The following is a 16983-nucleotide window of genomic DNA, read 5'->3' on the forward strand; positions in this document are numbered from 1 at the left end:
AGAACAGAGGTTAAATTTGACAAGGAAATTCCTTTCCCATTCTATAATTAGTCCTATTTCTGATCAACTTAGTTTAAATGCTCAACCTTACAGAAGTTTTCTTTTTATTCTTATTGCACAGGACAATTTGATGTAAGGTGGCTGGTGGACAAGTCTCATGTGATTAGTGACCATTCCGTTGTGCTGTATTTTCTGGGCCTTGTTAACTACAAGGTACCATCACTTGCCCACCTTGGGTATCCAAATGCTGCTTAAGTCAAAGCAGGTACAAAATGCCTGTTCTCTTACCTTTCTGCATCAGTATTACTGGAACGATAGAGGCGTTACCTAACACACACTACCCTGCTGTTTCTGCATGGTTGCTGATGCCCTATGTTGGGATGTATGGCAACAGTTCATACCTAAAGGAAGTCAGAAGTGTTTTCCTTTACTCTTTTCAGATCCCTATTAGGATTTTTTTTAAAACATGTATTTATTTTGAGAGACAGAGACAGAGCATGAGCGGGTGAGGGGCAGAGAGAGAGAGAGAGAGAGACATACAGAATCTGAAGCAGGCTCCAGGCTCTGAGCACAGAGTCTGATGTGGGGTTTGAACCCATGAACGATGAGATCATGATCTGAGCCGAAGTCAAATGTTTAGCCACCCAGGTGCCCCTACCTATTAGGATTTTGAACCTGCCAGTGGAATCAGGAACCTAGCATCTCACCTCCTAATAATACTATTCCTTGATTAATAGTAGAAGAATACTTATTCTTTCCTTTCTGTTCTGTTTTTTCTCTTTCTTTCTTTCTTTCTTTCTTTCTTTCTTTCTTTCTTTCTTTCTTTCTTTCTTTCGATAAGTACATCTCTTATCCTCTGCATTCTATTTACCTATGACTGGCAATAGTGTCCTTTCTTCTGAGCTGTACAGGCCTAGGTTAAATATGTAAAAGGTGAGAAAAGTGAAAGGATAAAATAACATAACATAACATAACATAAATTATTATATCCTTTTCATCATTTACCAGCTATTCACTTGCATGCTTCTGAGTTACACATGAGAACCAAGACTGTCCGTCTGTGAGCATATATTGCCTCTCTTAATAACCCAGTAATGCATAGACGCTTGATTCCAGATTTTTCTTCACATTAGAGTGTTCCATCAGATCTTCCAATTTATGAGGATTTTCCAGTGTTTTTATTTTTTATATTGTTTTGTTCAAATGTGAGGTGTGGTTGATACTTTGGGAGACAGTTACAAAAATATTCCGTAGTGTGCATCACATTTTAATTATATATAAAATGTTGTTTCATTTTTTTAACTTAGATGCAAGTATTTGGCATCTGACTTGTATGAATAGTTTTTGACAACTTCCTGTAGAACACACTTGTAACAATCTGGACAGAAGAGACTTGAAGGAGAAGAACAGAATTTACGAGTATTCTCAAATTATTTTTCTACCAAGTCTGTTAACTTTCTATAATCTATACTGTAGAGGGACTCCATTAAATTCCATTCCATCATATTCTGTTTTGAAACTCATTTTTCTTTCATGTTGCTAATGTGCTACAGCTGAGTCACATGGAAGGTAAATATAAGGAGGTCAGAAGCTATTGTACATTGACTTCCTCAACTGAATTGATGTAAAGAAATAAATATGAATAGTTTCCCAACTTGAGAATTCTTTATAAACCAACATTATGCATTCAAAAATATACAATAGAATACACAATGATTGTAGTTGTATGATTTTCTACTGTTAGTATTTAAAATGTATGAATACCTTGACACATTTTCATTCATTCTTTTTTCTTTTCATTTTCTATCTTCGTGCAATTTTGATCAAAGCAAATTACATTTCTTTCTGAAAATTTCCCTTGACTTTATAGTGGGCAGAATGCCAATACTACAATTTAAATAAATAAAAAACTTTCCTCAAAGTGGGAAAACCAGAAATACATGCTGTGTCTGGTAGCAGAATTAAAGTCTTTTTAAGTATAGAAGTTGAATTGCTTCTTTCCTAATCACAGTATTAAAGTGTGTGCAATTACTAGGTCACAATGGAATAGATATGAATATTTTACTCACATCAAACACTGCCTGCAGTGTGCTTGAATAGTTATTCCTGAAATATTATGCAAAAAAGAACCTAAATTATTTATTGAACTCTTGAAGTGTTTAGTGCTTGTGACTATAACAAGGTACTATAATTTATTCACAGTTGTCAACTTTGGGTTAATTCAGGGTTAATGATACATCTTATGATTTGTCCATTTGTCCCTCCTCATCTGTTTGCCTGTTGACCATCTTTCTATTTGATGGCACCTGAGACATGATATATGAAAGGAGCTAGTGTTAGATGAAATGCAACATGCTTCTATTAAATGTAAAATGCCTCTATGAAAGGGTTAAATAGTACATTTGTTTCTTTTTAAACTTGGATCAGAGTTAGCCTGTAGTCACTTGTTAAATGTTATATCCAAGTACATGTCTGTCCAAAATGCTCCCTAAGAAGAGCTTTCATACTAATAATGACAATAAATAAATTGAATACGTTTTTAAGATTGGAGATGAATTTTGATATATTTAAGCACTGTAAGAGTAAAATAAACTATTTAGTCATTTAAAATTATACATCACAGGGTGGCTGAGTGACTCAGTTGGTGAAGCGTCTGCCTTCGGCTCAGGTCATGATTTTGTGGTTCGCGAGTTAGAGCCCTGCATCGGGGTCTCTGCTGTCAGTGTTGAGCCTGCTTCAGAGTTTCTGTCCCCCTCTCTCTCTGTCCCTCCCCCCCCTCTCTGTCTCAAAAAAAAGAACAAAATTATATATCACAACTCTAAATGTGAGAAATTGATTACCCTACACATATTCCCTTTTCCATGTGTTTGATTTTTTTTTTTAATTTTTTTTTCAACGTTTATTTATTTTTGGGACAGAGAGAGACAGAGCATGAACGGGGGAGGGGCAGAGAGAGAGGGAGACACAGAATCGGAAACAGGCTCCAGGCTCCGAGCCATCAGCCCAGAGCCCGACGTGGGGCTTGAACTCACGGACCGCGAGATCGCGACCTGGCTGAAGTCGGACGCTTAACCGACTGCGCCACCCAGGCGCCCCAATGTGTTTGAATTTTTAAATAATTTTAGAATTTATTTTATGTATAAGGGAAAGTATAAATATTCTTGCTTTAGCACACAGAAATAAAGTATTCGTATTACTTATGTAACACAGAAGCAGGAAACGAAAACAGAATTATTTCAATAATCATCTAAAACATTTGGTGGCAGCTCACTGTATGGCAATAGATTCAAACCTGGAGATACAGAATGATTCCCTTTTGATTCCTGAAAATGTTTTGTATCTCCATTTATTTGCCTAGATTTTAAAAACTTCCAACAACTAGGTTTTTGTAATGCTTTTTTATATTACATATTGCAGGTTGTGGCTGCTGTGTTAGTTGATTAACCTTGATTAACTTCCCACTCACGTTAGACATTTAAGTTTGGTACCTCGGTGCCAACAATTGTTACATTGGAATACTAGAAGGGAATGGGCAAACCCACCTGGTTTTAGCTCATGTATTTGGAAAGAAGAAGGTGATTTGAAATACCAACAAGTACATATAATGGTTTCAGTCTTCCCTGATACTAAATTGTTTCCACCTTAATATGTACCTGTTCATTAAACTATAAACCCAGACAAAAATGTCTGTGTATCAGTTATGCATCAGTATCACTCTATTAAAAATTAGCTTATATGGGTTCAACATGTCTTGGGATTTTATTTTATTATTTAACATGAGGAAAATGATTCTGCAAAATCATTTTGATTTAAGGAAAGTCAGTGGCAGTGAGAAGACCTTGACTTTCTTTCTTCCCTCACCCTTGAATTGATATTTATTGTGGTAAGACAAGCTTTTATACTTACCTTTTCTGTTTCATATTCTTCAACTGTAAAATGAATACAGTCATAATTACTACCTGCCTAACTTAAAGAGTGTTATAAAAGTTCATGAGATGAAAGCCTTAAAACATTTTGATCTCTTTAGATCAAAGGTACTTCATAAATATGAAGTAGTTTTATATTTTTAAATTAAGTTGAATAAGATGTACATTATATCTAAAGCAACTATACCTCATCACTTGCCACTCCTTATAAATACAAAATAATCTAATTAGCACAGTGACCCTTCTACTTGAAATTACTTTGTGAGATGTAAAAAGACAAGGGAACATCTCAGCATACAGAAGGTTAAGCTCCTCGAATTTTTTAAGGGGAGATAGCACTTTGTTTTGTTCTTTTCTATTTGTGAGATTGCAGTTAAAGACTCTGGTCATATAGCATAAAAAAAATGAAAGGAAAGAAAATATTTTACTAATTAAAACAAAGGAACACATGTTTTATTTAGTTCAAAAATATGTCTTCCGGGGTGGCTGGGTGGCTCAGTCAGTTAAGCGTCTTACTCTTGATTTGGGCTCAGGTCCTGATCTCACGGTTCGTGGTATCAAGCCCCACAACAAGCCCCAGCTGGCTTGGTGCTGACAGCACAGAACCTGCTTGGGATTTTCTCTTTTCCTCTCTCTCTGACCCTCCCCTACTTGTGCTCTGTCTCTCTCTCTCTCAAAATCAATAAACATTAAAAAAAAAAAGTCTTCCAACAAATACATGACAAGAACAAGGAACTGATTTACAAATTATTTTAAACCTATTTAATTAAAGTTTACTACGATAAACAGACTAAAGAAAAAATATACAAAACATTACGAAGGTCAGTTTACCTAAAATATAGAAAACATGGCTGTAGCAGTTATTTATCATTGTTTTGGTGATAGAGCATCTAAGCCTTTCTTGACATTTTGGGCATTCCCACTGTGTGCGTTATGCCAGAAGCCAAAGTATGCCAAACTACAGAAGTTGCCAATGATAGAAACTCACTTTCCCACCATGCTTCTCTGTGTGCAATATGGTGCAGGAACAATAAGCCTAAAGAGAACCCCATATTTTCCAACATATTTTTATGCTGTAACCCCTGTAACTTCCCCATATAAGTTATTTTTTTGTCCCCTTTTACTTGAAGGTGTCATTGTAAACTTAATTGGCTGAAGTTTACAAAGTGTCAACCTGATTCAGATCTTTTACCCAGAGACCCAAACAGGTCATATGCTAATGACTTTATAGACAATAACATTCTTACCTCAAGAGAGATGTTTTAATCTCAGCTGTGAGGTAGAATCTCATTTTGTTCACTTATCAGTCACACCAAGTTGACTATACTTGTCATTTTGTCAGTTATTCCCTCATTGGCAGTTTTGTATCAGTATCTGACAACTTCAAATGTCCAACAATTTGTAATTTTCTGTCTTCAGTACTAATCATAGGAATTTTGGGGTCATCACCACAGAAGAATTATTATATCAGTATCTCAAGCACCCTCTTCCTCATTCTTGGCCTTTTGTAGAAAGATATGGCATCCTCAGGGGTCTGCTTCATAATAGCTCAAACGCCTTAGTGTTTGTTTAAGTAAAGTTTAATTCCCTTGCCACGTTATTGATTGATCTGATGTCAGACTAAGCTAGCACTTGGTTACATGGTTAGCAATTCTTGAACATTCTGACACCCATGCCCTCCAATGGCAAGGTTTAAAAGAGGAGATCAACTCTAGAACAACTAGTTTTACTAAGAATAGGACTTATCATTTTCTAAACTCTGCCTTATGAGTAAGGAAACACTGAAAAAAGTGTATTCTAATGTATTTACATAAATACCTAATTAGATGATACTCTGAATTTTTTTCAACCCAGAATTCCAAGTCCATCAAGTTGTCTGTAAGACTAATTTGTTTTTTTTTAATTTTTTTAACGTTTATTTATTTTTGAGACAGAGAGAGACAGAGCATCAACAGGGGAGGGTCAGAGAGAGGGAGACACAGGATCTGAAACAGGCTCCAGGCTCTGAGCTGTCAGCACAGAGCCCGACGCGGGGCTCGAGCTCACAGACCGTGAGATCATGACCTGAGCCGAAGTCGGCCGCTTAACCGACTGAGCCACCCAGGGGCCCCATGTAAGACTAATTTGTTTATAAACTATCATTTTCATGATGTCCTTCTTATTTATCTTTAATAATATTTTATTTTAAACAGATTATTTAACATTTTTTTTAAATTTTCTACTTTTCTGTTCCTTCACTGTTGCTGCAGTAACACATGTTTGTTTTATCTGAAGTTATAGATGAGAAATAAGATCTTGGTTTGTTATGGGATACATTCAAGGTACCATTGTTGCTCTACCTGTGATTTATTCTGGACAAAACCCTGGTCCAAATTCATAATGGTTACCTAACTCCTTTTAGGGTGCAAGAAACCTGAGCTGGAAGAGAGAGACTCAACATTGTTCATTTACTGGTATCCACATCTTTCTGCATCTTTTTTAACTTGCAGGAAAAACATTTCTAAAAGTGTGATTTGGCCAACTGATACTTAGAGTAATTTGCCACAGCAACTGAAACAACCCCCATATCTAGGAGAGCCTGTGACCCTGTCTTCAGTGGCGACAATGAAATATGTTCCAGTGTCCACTGTGGTAGATTGTATTACCTATCTACTTATCTGTTCATAAATACCTATTTTCCTACTCTAGAGGAGGTATTTATTTCCTTCCCCTACTGAAGTCGGCTTGGTTGTGTTACTGCCTTTGGGAGATGAAATGTAAATATCAATTCTAGGAAGATGCTGTCAGAGCACTTTGCACTTTACCAGATATTCTCGATGCTGTTTCGAGTATACAGTGCTCCAGAGAGAGAGATGATGTTGGCCTGAGTCCTGGGGTGAACGTAATTAGAATCCCTTCCATGTTCACAATACCTATTAGCTAAAAATGCTCATGTAATATAAATGAAAAATGAAGTTTTATTGTTAGAGGCCACTATACTTGTTTTTCATAGGCCTTATTTATAGCTAACCCCTATTAGAGGAAATATCAAAGTCCCCAATTTACCAGTCAAGGTATTTCCATATTCTCTGGAATTATATCATTCTTTTGATATTCTACATTCCATATTCCACATCTTAATGTACAGAAAATTATTACTTTCCATTGAGCCAACATTTTTTTTTGTTTGCTTGTTTTTTTTCTCTACTCCCATTGTAATAGCATATGTCTTATAATTTCTTCATTTGAGGTGACATTTGTGACAGCAGGTGAAGTATCTTTCAAGTGATTCTCAGTCATATGAGTGGACTGTACTGTGACTCATGCATCTTCTTAGTGCTTAAAACATTTGGCACTATGACCAGTTTTCCAATGTATTCAATGTCTGATTCAAAAATAACAACTGGAATATTTCGTGAGGCAGGATGAAATTATTTCCTAATATTGTTTCCTTCTACAGAGCACCTTTAACCTGTTATAGATATATTATTTCAATTTAATTATGGAATAGTTAAGTAACTATGCCTCACTGATGAGATAGAGACCATGAAATATTCAATTCATAACTGAGTGTACTGGTGGAAAAATAATCAAATCCTAATGTTCAATTTCTAAACTCAATACAAATTTCAGTTGTCTTTTAAAATGTAAGACTTTAAAAACCCTTTAAAAATCTTTTGACTTCTAATCCAATTTCTAAGAAATATAATGAGAAGTTTTAGAAAATTCAAATATCATATTATATGCCTGTCAATGTATACTTAGACCACATTTTTCCCAGAAACTACAATTGAATACTACATCTCCACTGAAATTTGTAGCTTTGGAGTGACTTGTTATTAAAAGCATAAAGATAATTCTCAGGTGAGGTTGTATGCCATGGCTAGATAGCAATTGCATTGGTCACTTGACTGTCTTCTAAAACTTTGTGTGTGTTAATGAAGAGGCATAGAAAGGAATTATCATGTGAAAATTATTTAGTTTGATGACTTTTAGTGTACCTGTGGGCACCTGTACAACTATCCTTTGAGGCCAAGGCTGATGACAAGAGTTGCTATTCTAGAACTAGGATTGATAGTGTCAGTGTGGAGGAGATTACTCTGGAATAGCAGAGAATCAGTGTGGCACTAAACCCTCAGAAGCAATATGGATTTACTTACCAACAGGAATCTGAGATGATAATTAATAGATCAAGGTGTTGCTAAGACACAGTAAATTAGAAGCCCATGAAGATATCACTTAAATTATAAAACCAAAAATAACCAAGAGTTAATGAGCAAAGTACTGATGCTAGCTTCTATATGGAAACCTGTACTCTTTCAGACAGTTTCCAGATCTAACTAGACTTCTTCGATTGAAATGTATGCCAGGTTACCTTGAAGAAAAGCCCTTCAATGACATTGCAAATGTTCAAAGTAAATATCAGCCTCATTCTTCCCCCAAAAGACCTAAATTTTATATTAAAGTTAATATTCTTGAGGAATAAGGAAGAAGTTCTTTAGAAAGCTGAGGTGGTCAGCTGACACAGAACGCCATCATGGCCTTTCTCCCTTAGTGCAGAGATGTAACGAGACCAGATGATAAATGGCATGCCATTACAAGTCCCTCTTCTGGGTGTCTTATGATTCTGCAGACCAAACCTGTGGTTATTTCTCTAGTCCACAAGTGTACAATTGAGATGAATATAATTAGTAAGTGGAATAACTATCACAGTGGTTTCCTGGCCAAGGAAATGAGAGCCATTATGGTAAGAAAAGCCAGATGAAGTTCTCTGAAATGTCTCTCTCCAACTGAAGAAGGTAGCAACTCAGATTCAGTGCTATTCCCATGGGGGATGGCAGAAAAAAGTTTCTAAAAGGGTGCAGTATTACTAGTCCTATCACATTTTATTTAATTTACCAATAAAACCACTGGGGGAAAAACAGATGCATATTGACAGAAGACAGTGGACTGCCTAAGCATAATGAAGTGGTAGTCCCCAAGGTGGCTGCTATGGTGGATGCAATATCCTTATTAGAAAAGATTTAATCAGCTCTGGAAATAGGTATATCGCTAATGATCTGGTGGCATGCTCTTTTCAATCTCCTTAAGAAAAGGAGATACAAACCAGTACACATTCAGTGTTTTTCCCCAGAGCTATAACTTTCCTGTACATTTTTAAATAGAGCCAAAGGAAATGTGGTCACTCTGATATTCCTTAGATCAGATTAATTAACTCTTTTGGTGAATCACATTAAGGGGAACAGATGAGTAGGCATAAGCAAGTATTTTCACTTCCCTGGTAAGCTTCATGTTAACAAATTGTAGAAGATAAATTTCTGCAATGATTCAGGGATTTGTCACATCAGTTAATTTTTAAGGGTTCAAATTGTCTGGAGACAATTTCTAGGGAATCCCTCCAATGGAAGGACAAATTATCACATTTTACGTCTTCTATTTCTAATAAAAAGAACAGCACTTTGTTGGCCTTTTTGGATTTTGGAACAGAATATAGCTCTTTGGGATTATTGTTTCAACCTATTTATTAGATAATTCAGAGGCTATCAATTTTCAGTGGACCCAGAGCAAGATAGTGCTCTGCAACATGTCCAACCTCTGGTACAAGCTGCTTTTCAGCTCAGTCGTTTTATCTGATAGATCTGAAGGTGCCAGAGCTAAATGAGGATGATTCCTGAAGCTTCTGAAAATAATAATAGGGGAGATAGCAGAGAATACTTCTACATTTCTGGAGAAAGGTTATGATTTATATAGCAGAAAACTAACAAAACCCAGCTATTTCTGACATGCATCTAGGTTCCAGAAGAGATTGAACACCTGACTACAAGACAGTGAGTGACAATGGGATCAGAGCTGACCATTGTGAACCTAGTGTACCAGACCAGACAAATCTTGAGTTTGGACAGTGCAGCAGCAGGAATCTATGTTATTATGAGGACAGTATATTTGCACTGGAGTCCAACCAAATGTATAGTGTGTACGTAAGTCATAGAAATAATTATGTGTGTCTGTGTCAGCTCTGTTGTGCTGACACTGCTTCTTAAACTCACTCCTGTGGTATAGTGGGAATGGAGGACTAGTGATTCTTTATGAGTTGTTAATGTAGAAGAATAATCTTGGGCCTGGATCAAGAATGGGTCAGCTAGATAAATTTGGCCAAAAAATGGACTTCTGCTACATTACAACCCAAATTAGAGGTGGCCCTTAAGATAATAATGAGCAAAGACCTTCCAACAGCCTGTCTTAAGCCATATCCCTCCACTTAGAGTGGAGGAAAAAGTTGTTAAAGCAAAGGTATATATATATATATATATATATATATATATATATATATATATATATTTCTGGACAGAGATAAATGGCACGGAAGAATAATTGTAGTCTTGGAAGGTGCAAGAGTAGAAGATCATATACAGAAAGTTTTAAGGAATAGGCTTGTAGATGGATCTGGTAGTGGGTTCAAGAGGAGCAGACTTCAGTGTCCTATATTAACCCAGCTTCTGAATATCTTGCCTCTCATCAGCAGCAGCTAGTGTTAAGTCCATGATACGGATCTACTTGTCTTTTTTGGTATCACATTACCGAGAAGTTATAGGCTGGACAGAACATTGGAATAACCTCTTAAACCTAAAAATAAGGCACCAACTCTGGAATGTCACCAGTACAGGGTTGGGATATATTTCTGGATGTGGTATACACATTGAACAAATAGCCACTGTAAGAAGCTATGTCCCCAAACCCTAGAACATGAACCTAGAAACCAAGGAGTGAAAGTAGGATAGGTGTCTCTCACCTTTATTTCTGAGAACAATTTGTAGAAATGTATGCTTCCAGCCACAGCTCTTGGCTGTGTTGAATTACATGTTCTGATCCTGAGAATGAAATGATTCTGCCATTTGATATGGCAGAATGTTCATAGATCCTAAAATTAACAACTATCAGCTAGTCACTTTGGCCTTCTCAAGAAATGACGGATTGGACTTCATGTACAACAGGAATGGATCGGAGTTATGCAAACCATAGACTGTAGTAGATGTTACTGACGACTGGTCTATATCACCACGTATCATCTCATTTTATTCTATATTCAACTGAAGTTTCAGTGGGTTCTTGTACATAGTTTGCTCCTTGCCTCATATTTCTTTTTTTTTTAATTTATATATGAAATTTATTGTCAAATTGGTTTCCATACAACACCCAGTGCTCATCCCAAAAGGTGCCCTCCTCAATACCCATCACCCACCCTCTCCTCCCTCCCACCCCCCCATCAACCCTCAGTTTGCTCTCAGTTCTCAACAGTCTCTTATGCTTTGGCTCTCTCCCACTCTAACCTCTTTTTTTTTTTTTTCCTTCCCCTCCCCCATGGGTTCCTGTTAAGTTTCTCAGGATCCACATAAGAGTGAAACCATATGGTATCTGTCTTTCTCTGTATGGCTTATTTCACTTAGCATCACACTCTCCAGTTCCATCCACGTTGCTACAAAAGGCCATATTTCATTTTTTCTCATTGCCACGTAGTATTCCATAGTGTATATAGACCACAATTTCTTTATCCATTCATCAGTTGATGGACATTTAGGCTCTTTCCATAATTTGGCTATTGTTGAGAGTGCTGCTATGAACATTGGGGTACAAGTGCCCCTATGCATCAGTACTCCTGTGTCCCTTGGATAAATTCCTAGCAGTGCTATTGCTGGGTCATAGGGTAGGTCTATTTTTAATTTTCTGAGGAACCTCCACACTGCTTTCCAGAGCGGCTGCACCAATTTGCATTCCCACCAACAGTGCAAGAGGGTTCCCGTTTCTCCACATCCTCTCCAGCATCTAGAGTCTCCTGATTTGTTCATTTTGGCCACTCTGACTGGCGTGAGGTGATACCTGAGTGTGGTTTTGATTTGTATTTCCCTGATAAGGAGCGACACTGAACATCTTTTCATGTGCCTGTTGGCCATCCGGATGTCTTCTTTAGAGAAGTGTCTATTCATGTTTTCTGCCCATTTCTTCACTGGGTTATTTGCTTTTCGGGTGTGGAGTTTGGTGAGCTCTTTATAGATTTTGGATATTAGCTCTTTGTCCGATATGTCATTTGCAAATATCTTTTCCCATTCCGTTGGTTGCCTTTTAGTTTTGTTGGTTGTTTCCTTTGCTGTGCAGAAGCTTTTTATCTTCATAAGGTCCCAGTAATTCACTTTTGCTTTTAATTCCCTTGCCTTTGGGGATGTGTCGAGTAAGAGATTGCTACGGCTGAGGTCAGAGAGGTCTTTTCCTGCTTTCTCCGCTAAGGTTTTGATGGTTTCCTGTCTCACATTCAGGTCCTTTATCCATTTTGAGTTTATTTTTGTGAATGGTGTGAGAAAGTGGTCTAGTTTCAACCTTCTGCATGTTGCTGTCCAGTTGTCCCAGCACCATTTGTTAAAGAGACTGTCTTTTTTCCATTGGATCTTCTTTCCTGCTTTGTCAAAGATGAGTTGGCCATACGTTTGTGGGTCTAGTTCTGGGGTTTCTATTCTATTCCATTGGTCTATGTGTCTGTTTTTGTGCCAATACCATGCTGAATTGATGATGACAGCTTTGTAGTAGAGGCTAAAGTCTGGGATTGTGATGCCTCCTGCTTTGGTCTTCTTCTTCAAAACTACTTTGGCTATTCGGGGCCTTTTGTGGTTCCATATGAATTTTAGGATTGCTTGTTCTAGTTTCGAGAAGAATGCTGGTGCAATTTTGATCGGGATTGCATTGAATGTGTAGATAGCTTTGGGTAGTATTGACATTTTGACAATATTTATTCTTCCAATCCATGAGCAGGGAATGTCTTTCCATTTCTTTAAATCTTCTTCAATTACCTTCACAAGCTTTCTATAGTTTTCAGCATACAGATCCTTTACATCTTTGGTTAGATTTATTCCTAGGTATTTTATGCTTCTTGGTTCAATTGTGAATGGGATCAGTTTCTTTATTTGTCTTTCTGTTGCTTCATTGTTAGTGTATAAGAATGCAACTGATTTCTGTACATTGATTTTGTATCCTGCAACTTTGCTGAATTCATGTATCAGTTCTAGCAGACTTTTGGTGGAGTCTATCGGATTTTCCATGTATAATAGCATGTCATCTGCAAAAAGCGAAAGCTTGACTTCATCTTTGCCAATTTGGATGCCTTTGATTTCCTTTTGTTGTCTGATTGCTGATGCTAGAACTTCCAGCACTATGTTAAACAACAGCGGTGAGAGTGGGCATCCCTGTCGTGTTCCTGATCTCAGGGAAAAAGCTCTCAGTTTTTCCCCATTGAGGATGATGTTAGCTGTGGGCTTTTCATAAATGGCTTTTATGATCTTTAAGTATGTTCCTTCTATCCCGACACTCTCAAGGGTTTTTATTAAGAAAGGGTGTTGGATTTTGTCAAAGGCCTTTTCTGCATCGATTGACAGGATCATATGGTTTTTCTCTTTTTTGTTGTTAATGTGATGTATCACGTTGACTGATTTGCGAATGTTGAACCAGCCCTGCATCCCAGGAATGAATCCCACTTGATCATGGTGAACAATTCTTTTTATATGCCGTTGAATTCGATTTGCTAGTATCTTATTGAGAATTTTTGCATCCATATTCATCAGGGATATTGGCCTGTAGTTCTCTTTTTTTACTGGGTCTCTGTCTGGTTTAGGAATCAAAGTAATACTGGCTTCATAGAATGAGTCTGGAAGTTTTCCTTCCCTTTCTATTTCTTGGAATAGCTTGAGAAGGATAGGTATTATCTCTGCTTTAAACGTCTGGTAGAACTCCCCTGGGAAGCCATCTGGTCCTGGACTCTTATTTGTTGGGAGATTTTTGATAACCGATTCAATTTCTTCACTGGTGATGGGTCTGTTCAAGCTTTCTATTTCCTCCTGATTGAGTTTTGGAAGAGTGTGGGTGTTCAGGAATTTGTCCATTTCTTCCAGGTTGTCCAATTTGTTGCCATATAATTTTTCATAGTATTCCCTGATAATTGTTTGTATCTCTGAGGGATTGGTTGTAATCATTCCATTTTCATTCATGATTTTATCTATTTGGGTCATCTCCCGTTTCTTTTTGAGAAGCCTGGCTAGAGGTTTGTCAATTTTGTTTATTTTTTCAAAAAACCAACTCTTGGTTTCGTTGATCTGCTCTACAGTTTTTTTAGATTCTATATTGTTTATTTCTGCTCTGATCTTTATTATTTCTCTTCTTCTGCTGGGTTTAGGCTGCCTTTGCTGTTCTGCTTCTATTTCCTTTAGGTGTGCTGTTAGATTTTGTATTTGGGATTTTTCTTGTTTCTGGAGATAGGCCTGGATTGCAATGTATTTTCCTCTCAGGACTGCCTTCGCTGCGTCCCAAAGCGTTTGGATTGTTGTATTTTCATTTTCGTTTGTTTCCATATATTTTTTAATTTCTTCTCGAATTGCCTGGTTGACCCACTCATTCGTTAGTAGGGTGTTCTTTAACCTCCATGCTTTTGGAGGTTTTCCAGACTTTTTTCTGTGGTTGATTTCAAGCTTCATAGCATTGTGGTCTGAAAGTATGCATGGTATGATTTCAATTCTTGTAAACTTATGAAGGGCTGTTTTGTGACCCAGTATATGATCTATCTTGGAGAATGTTCCATGTGCACTCGAGAAGAAAGTATATTCTGTTGCTTTGGGATGCAGAGTTCTAAATACATCTGTCAAGTCCATCTGATCCAATGTCTCATTCGGAGCCCTTGTTCCTTTATTGACCGTGTGTCTAGATGATCTATCCATTTCTGTAAGTGGGGTGTTAAAGTCCCCTGCAATTACCACATTCTTATCAATAAGGTTGCTTGTGTTTATGAGTAATTGTTTTATATATTTGGGCGCTCCGGTATTCGGCGCATAGACATTTATAATTGTTAGCTCTTCCTGATGGATAGACCCTGTCACTATTATATAATGTCCTTCTTCATCTCTTGTTACAGCCTTTAATTTAAAGTCTAGTTTGTCTGATAGAAGTATGGCTACTCCAGCTTTCTTTTGGCTTCCAGTAGCATGATAAATAGTTCTCCATCCCCTCACTCTCAATCTAAAGGTGTCCTCAGGTCTAAAATGAGTCTCTTGTAGACAGCAAATAGATGGGTCTTGTTTTTTTATCCATTCTGATACCCTATGTCTTTTGGTTGGCGCATTTAATCCATTTATATTCAGTGTTATAGAAAGATATGGGTTTAGAGTCATTGTGATGTCTGTATGTTTTATGCTTGTAGTGATGTCTCTGGTACTTTGCCTCACAGGGTCCCCCTTAGGATCTCTTGTAGGGCTGGTTTAGTGGTGACAAATTCCTTCAGTTTTTGTTTGTTTGGGAAGACCTTTATCTCTCCTTCTATTCTAAATGACAGGCTTGCTGGATAAAGGATTCTCGGCTGCATATTTTTTCTGTCTAGCACCCTGAAAATCTCGTGCCAATTCTTTCTGGCCTGCCAAGTTTCAAAAGAGAGATCAGTCACGAGTCTTATAGGTCTCCATTTATATATGAGGGCACGTTTACCCCTTGCTGCTTTCAGAATTTTCTCTTTATCCTTGTATTTTGCCAGTTTCACTATGATATGTCGTGCAGAAGATCGATTCAAGTTACGTCTGAAGGGAGTTCTCTGTGCCTCTTGGATTTCAATGCCTTTTTCCTTCCCCACTTCAGGGAAGTTCTCAGCTATTATTTCTTCAAGTACCCCTTCAGCACCTTTCCCTCTCTCTTCCTCCTCTGGGATACCAATTATGCGTATATTATTTCTTTTTAGTGTATCACTTAGTTCTCTAATTTTCCCCTCATACTCCTGGATTTTTTTCTCTCTCTTTTTCTCAGCTTCCTCTTTTTCCATAACTTTATCTTCTAGTTCACCTATTCTCTCCTCTGCCTCTTCAATCCGAGCCGTGGTGGTTTCCATTTTGTTATGCATTTCGTTTAAAGCGTTTTTCAGCTCCTCGTGTCTGTTTCTTAGTCCCTTGATCTCTGTAGCAAGAGATTCTCTGCTGTCAGCTATACTGTTTTCAAGCCCAGCGATTAATTTTATGACTATTATTCTAAATTCACTTTCTGTTATATTATTTAAATCCTTTTTGATCAGCTCATTAGCTGTTGTTAGTTCCTGGAGATTCTTCTGAGGGGAATTCTTCCGCTTGGTCATTTTGGATAGTCCCTGGCGTGGTGAAGACCTGCAGGGCACTTCCCCTGTGCTGTGGTGTATAACTGGAGTTGGTGGGCGGAGCCTCAGTCAGACCTGATGTCTGCCCCCAGCCCACCGCTGGGGCCACAGTCAGACTGGTTTGTGCCTTCTCTTCCCCTCTCCTAGGTGTGGGATTTACTGTGGGGTGGGGTGGCCTGTCTGGGCTACTTGCACACTGCCAGGCTTGTGATGCTGGGGATCTGGCGTCTTAGCTGGGGTGGGTAGGCAAGGTGCACAGGGGCAGGAGGGGCAGGCTTAGCTTGCTTCTCCTTAGGTGATCCACTTCAGGAGGGGCCCTGTGGCAGCAGGAGGGAGTCAGATCTGCTACCGGAGGTTTGGCTCCGCAGAAGCGCAGGGTTGGGCGTTTGCGTGGAGCGAGCAAGTTCCCTGACAGGAACTGGTTCTCTTTGGGATTTTGGCTGGGGATGGGCGGGAGAGATGGCGCTGGCGAGCGCCTTTGTTCCCCACCAAACTGAGCTCTGTTGTCAGGGGGCTCAGCAGCTCTCCTTCCCTTTGTCCTCCAGCCTTCCCGCTTTCTGAGCAGAGCTGTTAACTTATGACCTCCCAGACGCTAAGTCGCGCTTGCTGTCGGAACACAGTCCGTCAGGCCCCTCCGCTTTTTGCAAGCCAGACTCGGGGGCTCTGCTTGGCCGGGGAGCCACCCCTCCGCCCCGGCTCCCTCCCGCCAGTCCGTGGAGCGCGCACAGCCTCGCCGCCCTTCCTACCCTCTTCCGTGGGCCTCTCGTCTGCGCTTGGGTCTGGCGACTCGGTTCTGCTAATCCTCTGGCGGTTCTCTGGGTTATTTAGGCAGGTGTAGGTGGAATCTAAGTGATCAGCAGGACGCGCGGTGAGCCCAGCATCCTCCTACACCGCCATCTTCCCTCTCCCTCTGAG

The sequence above is a fragment of the Herpailurus yagouaroundi genome, unplaced genomic scaffold (genome assembly GCF_014898765.1).
Source record: "Herpailurus yagouaroundi ecotype Mexico unplaced genomic scaffold, PumYag 28, whole genome shotgun sequence".
NCBI lineage: Eukaryota > Metazoa > Chordata > Mammalia > Carnivora > Felidae > Herpailurus > Herpailurus yagouaroundi.